Source organism: Triturus cristatus, chromosome 10 (genome assembly GCF_964204655.1).
Source record: "Triturus cristatus chromosome 10, aTriCri1.1, whole genome shotgun sequence".
In the NCBI taxonomy this organism is placed as follows: domain Eukaryota; kingdom Metazoa; phylum Chordata; class Amphibia; order Caudata; family Salamandridae; genus Triturus; species Triturus cristatus.
Window position 1 is genome coordinate 1,206,043,811 of NC_140593.1, and position 20,584 is coordinate 1,206,064,394.

At 46.5% G+C, this 20,584-nt stretch overlaps 1 protein-coding gene across 2 annotated transcripts in view; it reads right to left on the reverse strand.

Moving 5' to 3' along the window:
• UBA1 (ubiquitin like modifier activating enzyme 1) overlaps positions 1–17,044 on the reverse strand; it is a 363,931-nt gene extending 346,887 nt beyond the window's left edge. The window contains exon 1 of one of the 2 annotated variants that reach the window (XM_085629693.1): positions 16,951–17,044. The gene's annotated coding sequence lies outside the window, so the exon portion shown is untranslated. Of the gene's footprint in view, positions 1–16,337; positions 16,787–16,950 lie in introns of those variants that run through there. The other variant, XM_085629692.1, reaches the window with a different exon arrangement.
• Between the last annotated feature and the right edge of the window lie 3,540 nt (positions 17,045–20,584).

Genomic DNA, 20,584 nt, shown 5'->3' on the forward strand with positions numbered 1-20,584 from the left:
ACTGAAGGCAATGGTTTCTGTGCTCATGTAGCTCAACCAGTTTGTGATCACTTGTGCACTACAAGGGTCGTGCTGCTCTCCTTGCATGTATACATTGTGAAAACTATGTGGCTGTCACTTGCAAACTGAAGCCTTTGAGACAGACCTCCAATTTTGTGCTAAAGGGGTGAAAACGAAACATGGTATGAGGATTAGGCAGAGCGCTGATGATATAGTAAAATACAGAAGGTGCGGCAAATAGTATATTTGTAATCAATGAAAGCGTTGCAACCAGTGCTTATAGTGATTTGGATGCTGACGCTGTCCCGTCCATCTGAGACAGAGGTCTTCAACGTAGCCCATACTGGCTGCAGATTTGTGGATGGTTTGTGGAGGCAATCGCAAAGCTATTGAAATATCGCAAGATGTTAAGAACAGTTGTGAAAGGCACATGAAAGGACTCCAACTGCATGTCAGCTGTCTCATGGGCACTCAGAGATGAGAGGGAGAAGGAGGACTTGGCAGAGTAAGGGAGAGGGGGGTGAAGGAGGGGGGGTCATTCAGAGAATGACCAACGGAGGTAGCGCAATAGGAATCGGCTGGACTCTCACATGTGGCAATGGGCAGCCCTCCAAGGAGAAGGGGATTGCAAGAGAGCAGAGATGAGTGGCAACAGCGTAAAGGGACAGATAGTAAGCCTCGCTCTCTTAAGCCCCAGAGACATCTTCCAACATCCTCTCTGGGATGGAGAATGGGACACAATTAAACTTGGTAACACTGTGGGCATTGGTTGCACCCCAGTACCAGTTTAACATCCAAATATAGCAATAAGCAACAGAAAGGAGACCAGTCCAGCTTTTCAAAGGGCCTTCCACTGCGCCGTAACATGTTGTCACATTTTTAGTAAATTTTGAACTGTTTGAGCTAGAAACACTTTATTTCAATATTCTGCAGATTATGCGGCAGGTGATGGATTATGTGGCAAATGCAGCACATCCATAATTAGGTGAAAAATGCTGTGGTCTCACAATCGCATAATTTCAGTGGCCCTGTGTATATGTACGTGCTGGCAGACCTCAATAGATCTCATGGTGTCTTCCAACATTCAGTTTAACGACCAGACCCTCTTGTATTTTGAGATTATTTTATCAATCGTGTAATCAGCTGAGGAGCGCAATGACTGCAATATTTATCTTGGCTGCAAAAAAAGTCTACATGACAGCAAAAAAATTGTGCCATCTGATCGGCTGTGTGCTTTTATGTTAGCTGGGCGTCATTAAAATGGATGGCGTTGGCCTCTGTGCATGTGTTGTGATCTATCTGTGCATTTGTACCTATTTGTTGTGCACCTCTTCATGCACGTTTCATACAAGAGCCAACCTACTCGCTTTGTCAAAGACTGTTTTACTAAGCAATAACAATTTTTCTCAACCAATTTGGTTACATTTCAAAATGTGGTGTCCTACAGCAAATAGCTCGAGGGCTTGGAACCGCTAGCCCCAAGTCAGCACAATGCCACAGAAAACCAGCGGATTAGCAGCCTATGATACAGAATGTTACCACAAAAGAGAATATAGCCAAACACTCTCAGACACTTTAAACATGCCTATTTCAAAGTGAAAAACTCTGCTAAAACAGTGTCCATTGATATAAAGCTGAAAAGGAATGATTACAAGTAAAATAAAGTGCAGCAAGATTTACAAGTAAAATAAAGTGCAGCAAGATTTCCATGTTTGTGCTGCACAATTTGCAGATTAGACAGAAAGGATCCATCTTAAGATGACGGTGAAGTGTGCATCAACGTTGACGTAATAAAGGTGGCTCATACTCTGCATTCCAAGAGAACGCATTGTGCAGCTCAGCATTGAAAGGGCTCATACTGGTGCTCCATGGGACACCCGTTACACCAAACAGAAAGGTTCCCATTACTGTAAATGAGCACACAGAAGGCCCGTCTACTGATGAGTTCACACTGCATAAAATGGAAATATTTCCAACTCAAAACACCCAACTATGCTACTACTCCTGCACTTTTAGTTCCCATTAATGATACCATAGTTAACAGGGTAAAGCAAGGTCGTTAGCTTAACAGAATGCTATTTTCATGAAATCTATTCAGTTAAGATAAAAAATACTTTCACGGGGTGCAGCATATTGGGGTTTAAAATAGTCGACCCATGCATTCTGGGCCACGTTGTTCTGTGGTTTCTCAGCTAGGCCACCCCTGTCCCACTTATATATGTCCCAGAAGCCCTTGCTGTTCTTGGACCTACATGCATCAAGAAGATCCTTCCATTTTTCGTTGTCCCACGATTTCTTTGCCTCCTTCATCGTCTTCCCATAGTTTGACCTAGCAGATCTTACAAGTAGTGTGTCTTTCTGCTTAAGTGCATTACCTAGTCCAGCCCGGGCCTTCCTGCAATCGGAATTATACCATCCTTCTTTTCTTTTATATTTACAGTTGATTTTGGGAATGGAAATACTACTATTCCAATGGTAGGAGTTAGATAGGCAAATTGCACCCCTCCCCAATAATCTCTGCGAGGCAGTATGAGAAGCAAATAGTATTCACAATTGTTTTTCTATTTTTAGACAAATTGTGGTTCTTACAACACAAAAGACCCTGCTACCTCGAGTGTTATATATGGATGCGGCTAACTGGAAATCAAGTCAAATATATATGAACACATGGAGCACACACAAGGCGAACAAAGTCAACAAGTGATGATCCAGTAATGTCTATATCAAGTTATAATGAATAAGCAGAGGTTTTTTTCCCTTGATAAATCAACAGATATCAGATATAACGAGTCAGTAGCACAGCCCAGTGTAGAAAGAGAAGCCGCTTTAAAAATTACTACTACTCTTGGAGAACTAGTATCCAGTTTTTCAACTCACTTGCACAGAAGTTGTGTGCTTCTGTGCAAGTGAGATGAAAAACTGGATACGAATTCTCCAAAACTAGTAATAATTTTTAAACCGTTTATAGTACCCTGACTCTTGGTGTAGAGGGGTCTCTCTCGTGTTTTCACATAGACAGAGAAGCCAACACTTATTTCATGCACAATGGACTTTGTCAAGCCATTTAAAGGTAACAATAAAATACATTACATCGAATATACAAAAAATACTAAGCAATATATATAGTAAAATATCACTGATTGGTGCAGAGCTTCAAACCTTTTCAAATCATGACAGTGAAGTATGAACATTTAGTGGAGGTGAAAACAACTGGCCATAAAGATTCATTGGTTTGTAACAAAATCACGTTTTTAAAATGGTACAGGCACATCATACATAGTAGAAACCTTAAACAAAAACTGCGAGGGGTGTTAGTTTATGTAAGAGAAAGGGTTATTTAAGAATGACCCAGCACACAAGAGTAAGCAAACATAGGCACATTAATGGAGAGCTTAAAGAAAAAGAAAAAAAACTCTGTAAATGCGAGAAATAGAACAATGCACCAGAGAAGGAAAAACAAGAAAAGGAGGCAAGCCATCAAATAAGCAGCAAGTAAGTGTGACAATATAACCAACCATTGTCAGCAATGTGCAGCATGTAAACCCATTCAACACTGTTTATATGGTCCACAGTAGGCTTTCGCCTAAACTGCCTGAAGGGAAAAGGTAGCCGAGACCCACAAAAAGAAGCATTTTGCAGATGCTGCACAGCAGAATCAGCAATGAGCGTCGACAAAATAAATAGATCAACGGGGGGGCTTTTGCCAACACTGCCCTCCTTTGACTTTGGTAAAGACTTCGAATCTCCGGTACTGCGATGAAATGAAACGCAAGAGTATTGCAACGTCACACTTGTGGTAAGGCATTCCCTGTATATTAGGCCCACTTTGCAATGTCCTCTCTAAACCCAGTCATGGAGTCGGAGCATGTTCGGATCCGGGTGCCTCTGTTTGCATAAAGGACAGCTGCACCATTACAGGGATCCGATGGCCCCCGGGGGGAGGCTACGCAACGATTAACCTGCTTTGAAGAAGCTGAATACCTGCCCTCGTACCTCCAGAAACCCCACAAGTGGCCCGGTCGCCCCCCAATCCGCAGACACAACACTCCTATACCACGAGCACTCAGACAGCACGACTGGCGCAGCTAGCTCAGATGCAATTTGTAGGAGGCAGGTAGAACCAAGAGATTACCAACAGGCAGCACGCTGTCAGTGGCCTTTTGTTTCTGCTCCCCTCGTGTCTTGAGGACGTGTGCTGGTGAGCGGGGCAGATGGAGCATCGATTTCACTCAGTGACATGCACACTTCCGATTTTGTCATACTCGGAGGACACGACAACCCCAGAGAAACACCTGCATCCTGTGACAATCCAAGTGCCACGAGGCAATTTCAGCGCGTGTTTGCACCACGGCTCACATTTAAAAGATGTGCAGGTGCAAACAAGCTGTGAACTTGCACTGCCCTGGGGGCAGCTCATTCAAGTGAAATACGGAGCAGCTGTTAAAAAGATGGTCTGTGTTTCACTGGGCAAGCTACAACATGCCTGCACTTTTAAGTGTGATTAGAGACCCCATGCAGGCGAGTGCAGTGAATGACTGCACCCCCTGCAGCGGGGTGTCTGAGGAGTCCATGGGACCCCATTCCTACCACCCCCCCCCCAGTGCTGCTTTAGGAGGCGCACTGAGAGTGTGCCAGCTTTTTGTGGTGCACTTTCAGTGAGCTTCTTAAAAGCAGGTTTGCATTTGCACCCACATTGGTCATACAGTGCGTGCGAGAGGCAAAGTGATTCCCTCATTTGCATGAGGCCACGCCTCCAAGGCTCTCTCAGGATACCACTGTGCCTCAAGGCCGCATAAAGCGGGGGCACAATGTATAATACAGGCCCAGGTCTTTAACTGCAAACAGGAGACCTCACCAGAGGCGCAACTAGAGCCAAATTTCGGGGGGGGGCTGAGTAAAAATTTCGGGGAGGCTGAACTTTAAGCAATAGGCAGAGTGTAGCTGCAGGGGCTCTTAGAATGGGGTGAAACAACAGCAAGGCCTCATTAACATGCAAATGGTCTTTTAAAGACCTGTGAAGTGCTCGGGTGCGGCTGCTTTTTTGCCCAGGAAGGTGCCTCATGCCGGGCTGCCACACACGACGGGGGGCTGAAGCCCTTTGAGTCCAATGGGTGTTGCACGCCTGGACCTCACCTTTACGGTAATCACAAACTTAAAGGTTTCAGCTAACTAAAGGGCTGAAAAGCACTCCGAAGTGTACATACACTGTTGCAGCATCAGTTATCAGAGCAGTATCAGTCCAAGAATAATTGCCCCCCACCCCCGGCAGGCTGTACCCGTTCCAATAACTGTGGTATCATCGGAAGGGGCTGGCGGGAGGTCGGTTGGTGGGTATTAGAGAACCCGCCAGGGCAGCCTAGTGCGCTTTGCATCCGGAGCCTGCAGGGACTGAGAAAGGCATGTCATCTTCAGGTCCTGCTTGCACTTTGAGTCTTATTCTGGATAGGGGCTACCTGCAGCCCAACACCTTGGTGCCAACGCAGGGAGGAACAAAAGACTCAGCTTGTCACAGCACATGCTTAAGAGAAACTAAGATTTGGAGCTGATTGCCAGATGTATCATCTACCTATGAGTAATTTATACTAAGAACCATTTACTTGACACTAACTGATAAGTGTGTATTACTAAACAAGGAACTTTTTTTAAAGAACCCTTACAATAACACAATATTGAGAAAGATATCAAGGTTGTAACCTTATGCTGTGCGGTTTGAATAGAAGTCCTTAGTGACAGTTCATAAATCACTAAGCTACATTACAATCAATTGTAACTCGTGACATGCAGGTAACACTGTTTGTGCAACAAAAGTAGTAACCAACTGAGATACCTACACAACATACAAATCTAAAAGCTGTATGTTACAAGTTGTGCTCTGAAGCAGGCACATTAGCCCTCTATGCTATTTTATGAGAAGTAAAACATGTGACAATACAGCACACAGATGTCTCCAGAATGTGCCACAACCACCAAATTTAACTTACTGCTATCACACCCTGGAACTTGCTGGGTACACACTGCTCTCCGCAGCAGGGGTCTTACCCATATAAGATATTTGAAAATGTAGTCTGTTTGTGATTAGTAAAAAAAAAAAAGTCACCCCGAACCCGGGTCTGGTGGCTTAGTGGACTAATGCATGTTCACTGTAGAGGCCTGTGTTTGACCTCGTGGTCACAGGTTCAAATCCCAGCGAGTCCACTCAGCCTTTCTTCCTTCGGAGGTCGATAATATGAGTACCATTGATTTGGGTAACAATAAACATCTGTTATTCAGCGCCAAGATACCCTTCTGGTTGAGCATGTGCTTTACAAATGCACGTTATTAATCCGCCTAATAATTTGTCCCCTTTCTGCTGCCACCTTCCGTCTATAGGCTGTCAGCATAATTTCTTCCATTTTCAGCACTTAGCACTGCAATGTCGGCACAGCAACACCTTGTTGCCCACCTGCATGGGGTAGCGTACAATCATGCACCAGGTGGAGGTCCCAAGGTAGCTGTGGTTTAAAGTTTGTCATAGTAAGCAGCCAGTCTGTTTTCTATCAAAGTTACAAAAAAAAAAAGTACTCTCACATGTCAGTATGCAGAATAGGAGATATCCCGATTCTCCGGAAAGATGGATATGAATCTGGAGGACTTTGATCACTGTGAGAAGGTGTGTGGTAACACAGTAAGAATATCTGAAGAGGTAACCCAGTCACAGGTGAATGCCAAGTCTAAAACCAGGAGCATCCTATATGACACGACAACACCTAACCAAGCCAAAATCCAACACAAACCATTATTAAACAAGTACAATTGACAAACATTTTTTACCCAACAACATAAGTCATCGCAAAGCACCTCAACTATGGCCAACAATACCCCAAGAACAGTAAAAGGCACCCAAATGGCTAGAGCACTATGGGATCCAACACCTTGTAGAAATGTGTTGTACAAACAGGGGTAGGACAACATCCTTCTCCCAAGTAAGGTTCCTTTCATGGGTTACATGGGAGCCAAACTGTGTTCTTTGATAGCAGCAAATCAGGACCGCTCAGGGGGAATATGTGAAAAATTGGATAAAACTAGCAAGTCAAATTTTCACCATGAAAAATAAACACTTTGCCTAACTTCTCAAAGATAACCTGCTCATCAACACTCCTCGGCCACCCAAATGCTTGCAAACTCTGCCCTCAATCTTAATCTGGCAATACAATCCACTCGAGGGACCGGCCTTCCAACAACTCATTCACGCTCTCCACGCAGTTTTGACTTTCACTGCACTTTTTCGGTTAAGCTTTTGAGACCTCTTATATATACTTCTTTTTAGTATATACTACTTTTTGTGGGCTTACAGATCGCCCACTGCTTTTCATTCACTTATTTCAGTGTCCTTTAAAAATCTTTCCTATTTGTTTCTCCTTTTAGTCAGTTGTCCACTTCCAGAAAGCAGCACCACAGAACTTGTACCCTTCCACTTGTCCTAGCATAGGTTCTGTTTAGGGACTACTTTTTCCTTTCTCTAAGAGCATTTGACCAGAGCGCTGAATGTTTTCAGTACTCAGAGTTCGGTTTCTGCGAACAGAGCTGTAAATCCTGTTCTTATCTCATTACATTTGCTGTGCATTCAAAGACTGAGGTCAAATGTTAGAGGCTGTTTTCCAAAGGCACCTGTTTCGGTCCCGCCACTTTCAAGCACCTGAGCTGCCATTGCCACCCTGTTAAGTGCTGTATGCACTGCCTGCCGGGACATGTAGTTCCTGGAGTGTTTCCAATGCGCTTCTTTTGCCGCACTAGCGCTGCAGGGACAACATGCCCCATCGTGCCCAGCACGGACTTGCTTCCAGAGCTGATGTCACTGACTGCATTAGTCCCGTAAACGCTCCTCAGCATTTAAATATGGCTGCTAGGTTTAATAAGTCTACCTTATTGCTGATACCACTGTAAAAAATGAGGCACCCATGTTAAAAAAAAAAAAAGGAAGAAGTAGTAGTATGAGCCCCTTAGCCTATTCCTGGCAAGTACCAGAAAATAAGCCTCGGGCAAAAGTATCAGTAGCTCGGAAAAAACGGTCTTGTTATGGAAAGCCGCTTTAATGTTGTAGGCGTACCCTGTGCGACCTTCAGGTGACTTCACACTCGAAGACGGTTGGCTGGCTGCCGTGGGAGAGACGCCATGCTGTTGCTTAGTCAAAACGAAAGTGGTGCTCTGGGCAGCGGTGGGATGAGTGAGGATCGCTTCCTCAACTGTGTTCAGGTGTGTTTCCGTCCTCTAGTTGCCCAAGGGCTCGGCTGCGGACATGGCGTGTCCCATGCTGTGAAGCATAATTATATGTTGTGATCAAGATCGCCGTGAGCGATCGAAACACGTCTGGGCGGACACTGGTTCGTTACACTTTGTGGTGTTTATGATGAAATAAAGAAATCTGCAAAGAATCTATAGGAGTGCTTGGATACATTTTCTGTGGCCCGTGCCCTTTTCCTAGCGCGATTCTATTTTTTGGTTTTTGCTGCATGTGCTGTGCTAATACTACAGTCATACAAATCAACTGTCCACACCATAGGATTTAAGATCCTCAATCGGTATCTGCGAATCAATGATTAATCCAGATCGATGTCACTGCACTAGCAACTCTTTCTTTTGTATTGGGATCAGAGTTTTGCTGGCAGACACTTTGTGTGGACGCAGGCAAAGTGGTGGATGAGGCGACTAGTTGCAACAAACACCATACATCTGAGCGCAGAAGCAGTAGGAGCCGAGGTGGCGGCTGGCAGCTCATGGGGTGGTATGGCACACTATAAAACGAGTGTGCTGCGTTGCAGTACTTGCAAATGTTTGTGAAAATCACCCGAGAACCCCGCTCATAGCCAGTTCTGTTCCAGAGCTGCTTGAAGGAGTGGTTTTGCAGTAATACGATATTGACACCAACTCTGGTGGCTTTCAATGTAATGTTACCTGCACTATGCCAGTTGTACAGGCATGTGATGTTCCAGGTGTTTAAATATACCATGTATGGCTACACACTTAGAAGTTACAAAAAGTGAGCCCTATTGGCAATGTCAATGCTGGTTATCTTTATAGCTCTAACCCTAAATCCTGGAAACCTCGACAAGTGAGAGAAGACTGGAAATCCTTGCAGCAACAACTTAGCCCTCTGATTTCAGCGACACTGAACTTCGCAAGACTGAGTTACACCAACACCAGGCTTGAACTATTATCTCTCTCCACTCTGCCCCTCCAACCATTATCATTCCATCGGGGATCTCGGGCTGACAGAATCCTCACTGCCCTGATCCCCCCCCCCACACCCTCCTTTTACAATCCTTCAAACATTATGCACTCTTATTCTAAAGCACATCCCTATACACGCAGCCACCCTCTTTAAAAGTAAAACATCTGGCTCACCGCAAGGGATCTCTCTTGACTAACTTTCCTATATAACAACTCCCTTCTCGAGGGTTTTATCCTCCCAGAATGCAACTTCAGAACAACTTCCAAGACCAGCACTCCTCTCAGTGCTGACACCAGGCTGGACGGCTAGCAAAAACACACAACACTATATTAATTGCTGACTAGTTTACTGGACCATGCTAGGGCCAGAACCCTATAAAGCAAATATTCTGTTGCTCTCAGAGAGAGTGAGTGAGTGTGTGTGTGTGTGTGACTCCCTCCTTTAAGACTGCCCTAAAACACCCCATCTGTAAATAAAATACCATAGACAAAGCCAACAGGTAATGTTTTATCGTGTTATTGTCTGAATGATGCATTTGTGCATGCCTCTGTTTTCGTGCGTTAACACATTAAAGCCAAATGGCGTTGCCAATGCCTGTTTATGCTGTAGGTAGCTGGATCTTGTGGCCTTATGAGCATGTGTAGAGGTAAACATATGTGCACGTCTGTGACTCACACCGTTCCCTGGGGAAGAGGCAAACCAATCACCCTGGATATTTAAGACAACTAAAATCACATGCCAAGTTTAAGTCTAGAACAAGTAAGTGCCCTCTCAATAAAACGATGTGGGCCTAGGCAGCATCCTAGATGACACGATTGTACACCTTCCCGAATAACACATTAAAAAAACTCCAGCTGTGAAAAAAAAACAGATTGCTTTCCTATATGCAATACAAGTCTAGAATAAAACATGCAAGACAAACCAGTATACTTTTTCAACAACATAGTTGCTCATATCTTTCAATGGAAGCATATCATATGAAACTGAAAGATAAATTAAACAGCCAATACGTAGAGCTAAAGACCACTGAGGGTTAGCAGCCAGCTGTGCTGTCAAATTAGACGTAAACAATCATTAGCAAAACCAACAGCTCTCGCCCTTGGCACCCATTGAATTTGGCCCTGTTCTGCAGCAATCCCAATGATGAGCCTTATTTATGTGTTTTTACCAATGTGGACAAATGTTAAAAACAAAAGCAACACAAACAGCCTGGGTGGGGTGAATGGAAGCCACACGCAGAGGGTGTTAGGGCAAACAACAGGGAGGGGGGGGGGGTGAAGAAGCAACGGACGAGAGTGAAGGAGCGGACGGATGGAGAGAAGTAACGTTAAGTGAGGGTTGGGCTGGAGAAGCAACAGGTTTAAGAGTAGGGCACAGCTCTTGGCAAAGAGAAGCAATCGGGGAGAGAGCGAGACATGAGGACAAGCACAATATAGAGCAGCACAAAGAAGCACGTGGCCAACAGATGGCAGTGGGAAAGATGTGCATAACTCAGGCAGCTGTAAAACACAAACTCCCATGGAGTGCTCAACCCAAAAGCAAAAAGTAGTGCTTATTTTGCATGTAGTGGAAGCACAGAAGCCAGCTAATCAAAAGAGATGGCAAAGATGCTATGCTCCATGGGGGTAAAAACAGAAGACTGACAAGCTAGGATATGAATAAGAAGCAGACAATGATGGTCACTGGAAAGGCAACCAATGATAAGTAATGTGTGGGCTCCAGGCCGCTGTATGTTCCTCGGGAGCCCACAGCTTGTGTGCCGTCTTGAAGGCTCAACTTAAAAGACCACCTTTAATCCTACACCCACTACTAACCATCATAACTGTATTGGAGTCAAACTGTACTATCTGCTAAACTGCCAACATTATTCTTTATTGTTGACTTCACCACCGCCATGGCCGCCACTGATCCAGTGTCCATTCAATCAGAAAAAATGGTTTCATAAACTGTTCTCTGGGACTTGACACCGTACCTGGTAGCGATGTTTCAGTATCCTTGACTATGGACACTATACAAAAGCCCAGTGTTACAAATGGACACCTGAGACGAGGAAGACTGTGCTGGCAAAGCTTTAAAGAACTGCGGATGTCAAGCACATGCCACACTCTTCCACAGCACTGGTGCACAAATAGATCCATTATAGCAAAGCCAAGTATCCGTGCATGAGGAATATGCACACATCGCATGAAAGAAGCATGTCCGGCATTGCCACACCACAACAGTTATGGAGCCAGAGTTGAAAGCCCAATCTCCAGTGCAGGACGCCAATGAAGAAGAGCTGGCGATGAACCCCAACACCTATTACAGAATCTGGGAACCCCTGGACCTTTCTGTGAACGAGGACAAACGCTGGTACCATACAATGGCCAAAAAATATATAGATGAAATATATCTAATGCTACAACGATGTGGTTACTGTTCACAGGGTTCTGGTGCACAACCCCTAGGGCACAGTGCCGGATTCTCAACGCACTTTTAGGTTTATGTTGAATACCGGGCTCGTGCAAGGTAATCCTGTCAGCATAGAAGTAAGTACACATCAACTCACATTAACACAATCGTCTGACTTCGGCTCAACACCAAGCTCTTTTGAAACCTCAGAAGACTGCCCGTCATCTGTACATTAAGTGCTCTCCAAGTCAAACTATTCTTGCCGTAACTGGTGGTCATTCTAGAGACAGGGAGGAGGCATGCTTTTTAAATGGCAGCTGATTTCTATTTGCGTACTTTATCCCATAAAGAACGAAAGGTGCCCCTCAAACTCGGAGTCAGGCAGTTCAGGTCTTAAAGTGCATCAATGCTTTCGAACAGGAACCTCATTGCAAATTCAGAATAACATTCAGCAGCATTAACCTCAGGTTCGAAACACTTGCCCAGCTCCAACTGCAGCTCTTCTCTGGAGTTCCCAAGCTGTCATCTTTATATACAGCCTTTGTTGGTATGGGTCACTGGCCTAGATGTGCAAGTGAACCTAAGATTTACCCTCATTGACCCTTCAAGGCCAGAATCAGCATGCACCGTCAAAATACATACGGGAAGTATAAAATTCAAACAAGTCTGATCATAAAACAGCAACAGACAGGTAGAGAGAGAATCGGCTGCTCTGACTTTTGCACTATGTTACCAATCTTTTGGCTTCACTACTATCTTGGTGATAATTACTAGTGTTGCTTTACCGCATAAAATGCAGCTAAAAAGCACCCCTATTTATAAAGCAGTTGTGTTCTCGAAGTTGTTGGGTGTAGAAGCACCTGTGAAATTTCCACGGCACCTTCCTACATAGCGCCCCTTCATTAGATCCGAAGGGAAAGTTTCATTGCGGTTAGCTTGGGAAGCCCAGAAGAACTGTACCTTGCTTGCACTGCTGGTATTTCATCTCTATGGCCCTTTCCCTTCAGACAAAGCAAAGGAACGCGCTCCACTGCTGAATGGTAAAGGTGGCCTATGGTAGAGCTACTGGAATTATGCGGCACTGGAGAGCCCAATTATATAACGGGGTTGCATAAATCAGAAAAGTCAAATAATGCCGCAATAATGCTGTTATTTCTGCAGTCATTTCTACACATGATACTGTCTCAACAACGTTTCAATTTAATATTACGAATTAAACATCTGAATACAGCAATCAGCAACTGAAAGGAGACCAGCCAACCTTTGCAAAGGATCTCTCATTGAGCAAAGTCCCGCGTGTTAATCTTATTTACTTAACTTTCGATCTATTTTGAGCCAGAAGCCAATTTAATTGCGTGAAATCTGCGGCAAACCGTTGATTTTGTGGCAAGTGCACTCAAACCGTAATTACGTGGATATTACCACAGCCTCGCATGTTTCAGTGGTCCAGACTATACGCCACCCAAATGGCAAGATGGCAGCGATCTTTAGTCAAGAGAATTTATCTTTAATGCGTATACATGCAAAGATCCGCTGTAGGATTATGTATTGTTCTTAACACTTTTAATCACGTGGAATAGACCATGTTAGTGAGTGGGGACCATTCCAAGTAATCGCCCAAAGGGGTGCAATTTTTGAGGTCTTTCTGTAAATATGCATAAAATCCCAGTGTTGTAGACGCGGACTTCTGAGAGCACTGGTACTCAAAGTACGGCCTGCTGATCATCTCCCGGGACCCCTGGTAAATAAGGAGAGAAAGCTGTCCATTTCCGTAATTGGCTAATTCTGTTAACCAAGAAACATCGTTGTGTGATTCTGGGATTGGTTTCTAAAGTAAGTTCACCTTGTTTTCTTGGAACAGCGCTGTCCTGCTCATAGAACAAGCAGAATGACTATAGAAACAAAGCCTAGAATCAGAAAGACAAAAAAAACGACGTCGAAAATGGACTTTTTTTCCTTTTGCTCTTGTGGTTATGGGCTTTGTTTCTAAAGCGATTTATTTCACCTTCTACTTTCAACAAGGCAGCCTTGCTCACTGGTGCAAGCTGTAAAAACCTTTGTGGGAAATGATTTACTGAGTATAAAGGGGCAGGTAGTTAAAAAGAAAACACATTTATGTAACCATCTGATGTCTTTATAATCTACAAGTACCGGAATATAAAATGCAATGCAAACACTTTAAATGAAAAATAAGTGCAAATGAAACCAATCTATGAATTTGGTAGGAAAGCGCAGTTAGTTAATGAGATCTCTATAGAATCCACTTGTGTGTATAATTAGAGTGGGTCACTGAGTTACATCCTGGTTTGTCCACTGAGGAAAAGTGATACTCATATATAATGCTACGAGGTCACTTCCTGTAACAGCCCTGTCAACATACATGAAATTGGTTTATAAAAAAATATTACACTGAATAACCTAGCCTACACAATTTAAAAAATGTACAGGCTACACACAGCATAAGATTAGCTGCTGCCAAACATTCAAAACTGTGTTTGTTTTAAATGAAACATTTCATAGTTATATTTTGAAAATGTGCTTTTTTTCTGTCCCAATAATCTCCAAACATACCCGTCTCCTTGGGAATGCCACAGCATCGATGCGGCCCTCGGGTACACCCCAGAGCGTAAATTTTGGCCACCAAGAAAATGTATATGAGTACCTATGCCCTAAGGTGTTTGTTTAGTCTGTGCGTGGTCCCGTGAAGATGGCCTTTAAATAAAAGGTAATTTTCCCCCAAGGAGAGGTATTTTTCACGGAGGTATGTAAAGGAGACTGTTTTCATTCCTCTCATCTTGTCCAAGTTGTTGAGATTGTCCTCTGGAGTTAATGCAGCAGAATGAAGACAAATACTACGGGGCGACAATCAGGCAGGGTTAAAGTGAGTGGAAAAAGAGTATGAAAATTTACTTGTTATGGTCACTTTAGGATTGTTCTTCCTGGGTGGGTCTTTCTGTGGCGAGGAGTCTTTCACCCAAGGTCTCTCTTCAGAGTGTGGGGAGATCTGTCAATGGCGATGGAGATCTACGGGTTACGGTCGAGCTCTGTGGGACCTGGCTCTACTTCACCGGGGCATGTTCTTAATGACACTAGTTTCTTGAAGGGGTAAAAGCAACATTATATAGGGGTGGCTCGTGGATGGTGTAGCTTCAAGTAGTAAGAGAGGCCTTTATGAAAATAATGTCATTTCAATCGGTAAACTTTGTGTGTGAGGGGGAAGGGAAGTGATTTATTTCTGTGTTTCTCCAAGGTAAGGAGATTCCCATGCGGGAGTTTTTTCTGTAAGGGACTCTTCAGTTGGGTCCTTTAAGCACGGTGGACACTTTCCCACCATCAGTGGGATAGCGGTCTCAATCTGGGTAGCTCTACACAGTACTGATCTCTTTCAAAGGTGAGCTAGCCTGGGGACCTAAAAGTGGGAAATTCTTTGAGTAAAGGGTTTCTTACCGTGGTGGAAGGTACTTTATGCAGGGAATCACTTACTAGTATTATCTGGGGCAGGGGCGGTGTAGGTCTCTGATTCGAGGTCTCTTTCAGTTGGGATCTCCTATTTATGCAAAGGGGCTTTTCAGAGAAGAAATAGTCTCAAGGTTGGAATGTTCTTTAGAACAAGGGGTCTCGTAAGCATCATGTAGATGGCGACACCGTAAGTGGTGTACGACAGTGGGAACGAGCCAATGTTTAAGTGTGGGGTTGCTCGGTTACTGCCAGGGTTGCAAAGTGGGGAGTCTTCTTTATGTTAGAGGCTTCAAGTTGCACAAAGTAGTGAGAAAGGAGTCTCAAGGATGTGCGTTCTTAATGCAAGGGGTCCATTGTAGGGAGCATCTCTTCCGGAAGGGACAGTCTCCTTCAGAGATGAACTTGTCTCGTCTCTGTCAGCCAGGAAAGGAGGGGGTGGTCTTCACGCGGAATGTTTTATGCAAAGGGGCACTTTAGGAGTCTGAATTTGTGAAAGCAATCTCAGCGAAGACAGTGGTTTGTTGCTAATTTAAAAAAAAAGTCTTGTTAAATGGAGTGAGGTTCGTTAAGCAATAGTGTTTCTTTCAGTGGGGCGGGGTTCTTTAGTTAAGGGATTTCATTTAGAGGGTTACCGAGTGGACAGGAGGCCTCAATATGGCAAGAATTTAAGAAAATAAGCTTTTTTAGTGGTCTCTGAGAACTTGGGATGATAGTCTCCATGTAAATTCTTTACGCAACAGTTTGGAGGTACTTTATCCAAGGGGTCTCTTTGTGGGTGCTTGTTTATGCAAGGACAGCTTTCATGAGTTAGTGTGCAAGTTGCCTCCACGAGGGGCAGGTCATATGCTGCCTCTCTCAGGAGGTGTCTATGGATGAATCAGGAGGGAAGTGACACTCAGTAGTGACAGCTCCACTGAAAGTCCTCCTTGCATAATAAGTAAGGGGGCTCTTGGTGCAAGTGTTATCCTCAAGTTGGTAGTTATTACGCAATTGGGCTTTTAGGGATCTGTCAGAGGGCTGGCTGTCTCAATGATGGCAGTTCCCTATGCAAATAAATGTCATCAGCGGGCGTGGGTGAGGATTTCTTCCTGTAACGGGTCTCTAATAGAAAATATAAGCGGAGGAGGCGATCTAGATAAGGGTTGGGTTTTTTTTGGCAATGGGTCTCTTCGGGCGGACCTGGTCGAGGGATCCCTTTCACAGGGTTTGGGGGCCCTGCTCAGGGGGTGTCCTACTAGGCCCAGTGCTGCCCACCCTCCTCCCCTTTACCCACTCTTACCCCCGCCGGTGCCGAGGCCCGCTCCCGGGCTCTCCCCGCTGCTCCTCAAGATGCTGACGCCGCTGTCGTCGGTTGGATCTCCGCTCTGTGCAGGCTTCCTGCTTTGCCGGTCCGGGGCGTGCTGATTGGTTACACCGGGAAGCGAATGGTGCGAGACCGGAGTAAAGGTGCTCCCTGATTGGCCAAACCGGGTGGGACAAAAGACAGCACGCTACACCGGCGAAACCCGGCACACTGATTGGTCAGACCGGGAAAAACAGAATAGGACTAAGACAACGGCGCGTGCGGAGCGAGACCAGGTGCCTACTGATTGGCCAGACAGGCAGGGGAGCAGGGCGCGCGCGGCGTAGTCGTTATTGGTGGAGGCGCGCGCGGAACTCTCTAAGAGAGGTCGCGAGACGGTTAAACAAGAGATGACGCTAGGACCGAAAGGCTCGGCGCATGCGCACATCGAAGCAGACCTCGGCGCTGTAGCATATGCTTCACAGCAGCAAAAGTGTGAGGACCCGCCTCCCCGCCTGGAACAAACCATCTAAGAAAAAAGGGAGGTAAAAGGTTCCCTATCCACGCAGATATTTGTGACGCGATCAATTGTATTGTTCCATTTACTGACCTCTTCAAGTTCCCGCAGCACTCAAGGGGCTTTCGGGTGTTTTTCTCTGAGCTGCAGAACCCCACAGCCGGGGCCTGGTAGTACAGACTTAGCGTGCCCTGTGCCGGGTGGGTTTATGGGAATTGTGGTTCACAAAGGATGGCGTCTGCCAAAGCACGTGCAGCCGAGAGGCACTCTGCTGCCTCCCGGGGCAGGCAGAGGAAGCGCAGTGCAGAATGCAGCCTCTGGAGGAGCCGAATGAAACCTAGCAGCCCCGCACAAGGAAATATATGCAAACGTGCGGAAAGGCTGGAGGCACCCCAGGGCAGCTGGAGCACCCTATTACACTTCAGTTTACAGACATTTTTAAAGGGTATTTTCCAGGTTTTTGGTATGTAGGGTCACAGAGCTCGCTACCGGAGCTGTGTAATTTTGATCCCACTCTGAGATACTGTAGGAGTGCATCATAATCAGGGGTGTCGTGTCTCTCTACGCTAAATAACGACAGACACCGTGGTCTTGGTATGAACTCTTTATTAACACGTCTTGACTCGTCCCTGTCTCTTCCCTAACTGCCGCTTCCCACCTAGCTCCTCCCTTTCCTCTCCACCTCTCCACTCCGCCCCTCTAACCACTAGACTGTCCCGCAACAGTACATCTCCCCCTTTGTTAACAAAATAAAGAAACGCTGTGTTACATCTCTTCAATTAACCTTTTGGGCCGTTGAATTGTCTGTCGTGGTCTGAGAGACCGGCCTTCCGACTCACCTCTAGGGGTGCCCCTTTCTTCCCACTCCTGGTTCGTGGTACCCTCAGCTCTTTCCTCAGTCTGTTCAGTTCTCGGCGTCGCTGCCCGCGACCCCAGGGCTTCCTGTAGGGCAGGACTGCATTTTTGAAAGTGCGACACATTTCGAGTGATGCGCCGGCTGTCTGATTCTGCAGTCAGCATGGTGCCCTTTTGTCGGGTGACGGTCAGGGGTTCCGCTCTAAACCTGCTGTCAGTCTTTCTGCTCTGTTCCTGCTTGACTATCACGCAGTCCCCTTCCTGAAGGGAGAGTGACCGTGCCCGTCTCCTGCCGTCGGCATACGCTTTCATATTGTCTTTGCGGGCTCTGTCTGCGACCGTCACTTCCTGATGTATGCGGCGGGGAGATATTGGTCGAAGGGCTCCTTCCCAGGTAGGTATCCTTGTCCGAACGGGGCGTCCTAACATGAGTGTAGCTGGACACTTGCCTGTGGTGGCATGAGGCGTTGTTCGGTACGATCGGAGCACATCATTGAGGGCTGTTTGCAGATCTCTTTTGTCCAGCGTGGCTTGCTGGAACATTTTCTTGAGGGTGGCCATGAACCTCTCGACCGTGCCGTTGGCTTGTGGCCATAACGGTGTTATCCGCCGGTGTCGAATGTCCATTAGCCTCATGAAGTCACCAAATTCCTGACTGTTGAAAGGTGGGCCAATGTCTGTTTTCAGTTCCTTAGGCACACCCCAGGCTGCGAAGACTTCGTCCAGCACCGGAATGGTCGCAGCTGCGCTGGTAGACGACACGAACTGAGCAATGGGAAAACGCGAGTATTCATCAATCACCACTAGAACATATTTGCCCGACTGCATGGGGCCGTAGAAGTCCATAGCTAGCTCGCGCCACACGCCAGCCGGTAGTGGCGTCATCTGAAGTGGGGCCGGAGGGTCTCCCTGCCCACCACCTGGCACTGCAGACAGTCTTTCAGGGTGAGTTCCACCATCTTGTCAAGGGAGGGGAACCAGACGCGCTCACGAAGGGCTCTCTTGGTCACAACCACACCTCGGTGACTTTCATGCGCCAAGTTGATGACTCCTTGGCGCAGTTGACTGGGAATGACAATGCGGTGGTCTCGCAGTAGCAGACCCTCTGCGGTGACAGACAGCTCCTCGCTCACCTTCCTGAACGCCTGCAGTTCCTGACGCATCACCGGATCACTCCCTTCCTGGGGCTCTTCGTGCCGCCATCGGTGTGCCTGAACTTTGCGAATCACCCTTTGTAGTATCTCATCCTGCGAGGTGACTTGCTGGATGACATCCAGGGGGACAGCCGGTGGCCGCGCCTGGTCCACCACAAAGTGAACATATTCCTCGGCAACCGACGGTCTGGAGAGTTGGGATGCCTCCGGGTGTCGCGACATGTAGTCGGCAGGATTGGCTGATTTCCCCGGCTTGTGCACGATGGTGTATGTGTACTCCTGCAACCGAAGTCCCCATCGTTCAATGCGAGGCGGCATTTTGGAGCGCGGGTTTCCAAAGATGGTGACTAGCGCTTGGTGGTCCGTCACTAGGGTGAAATGCTTCCCGTATATGAACACGTGAAAGTGTTCACAGGCCCATACAACCGCGAGACTTTCTTTTTCGGGTTGTGAGTAAGCTTTTTCCGTGTCTGAGAGACTCCGGCTGGCATGAGCCACTATGTGGCGTTGATCAGTGTCCTTGTCGTATTGGGCTAGGATGGCACCTAGACCGACCGGGCTAGCATCTACTGTGATTTCTGTCTTGCGGCCAGGGTTGAAGTAAGCTAGGCTCTCGGCTGCTCCTACCGCTTGTTTAATCTCTTGGAAGGCTTGCTCGCACGCAGAGGTCCATTCGAATTTCTGCCCTTGTTTGGTCAGAGTTCGGAGTGGGTGACTGAGTGTGGCGTAGTCTTTGATGTACCTTGAGCAGTAGCTCGCCATGCCTAGGAAGGATCTCACGTCGCTGACGTCCCGCGGGCTTTTGGTGTCGTTTAGCGTGCTCACTTTGTCCGGGTCAGGCTTCATCCCAGCCCCTGAGAAGATGTGCCCGAAGAATTTCAGCTTCGATTGATGCAGTTCGCATTTCTCTTTGTTGAGTGTTAAGTTCGCCTCTAGGAGGGCGTGACAGACTCGATCTAAGGCAGTGTCATGATCCTGGACATTTGCCCCATACACCAGAATGTCGTCACTGTAGTTCAGTGTGTTGGGGATATGGTGAATGGTTTGCCGAATCGCTTCTTGGAATATTTCAGCGGCCGAGGAGATGACAAATTTCAACCTCTTGTATCTGAATAGCCCCAGGTGCGTCGCGAAGGTTGTAATATACCGAGAGCTGTCGTGGAGTTCCAACTGGTGGTACCCTTTATTAAGGTCCAGCTTGGAGAATACTCAAGCACCATTCAGCGCGGCTATCATGTCACTTAAGTGTGGGCCTGGGTGACGCTCTCTTTCGATAGCGATGTTGGGCATCCGCATGTCCACACACAGCCGTACCTTCCCCGGAGTCCCTTTCTTTGGGACGATCACTACGAGTGACACCCATGGCGTGGGACCCTCTGTACGTTCGATGATGTCAGCTTGTAGAAGATCTTGCAGTTCATCTTCCACGGCCTGCTGAAGATGGAATGGCACCTTCCGGGGGTGTTGGGCGACTGGCTGGACTTGTTCATTGATGTGGAGACGTATCTGGCTTCTGTGCATTTTTCCCAGTCCCATGAACAGTTTCGGGAATTTGTGGACAATGTCACTGTCATTGCTGACACGGTATAGGACTTCCACCAGCCGGAGTCGTTCGGCCGTCGGCAAACTAAGAAGGCAGTCGGCCTCCGGTCCTTCTATGACGTGTATCACGGCAGGGACAGATGTTGTTTGGTGTCGCAGTATGGTTGAAAACTTCC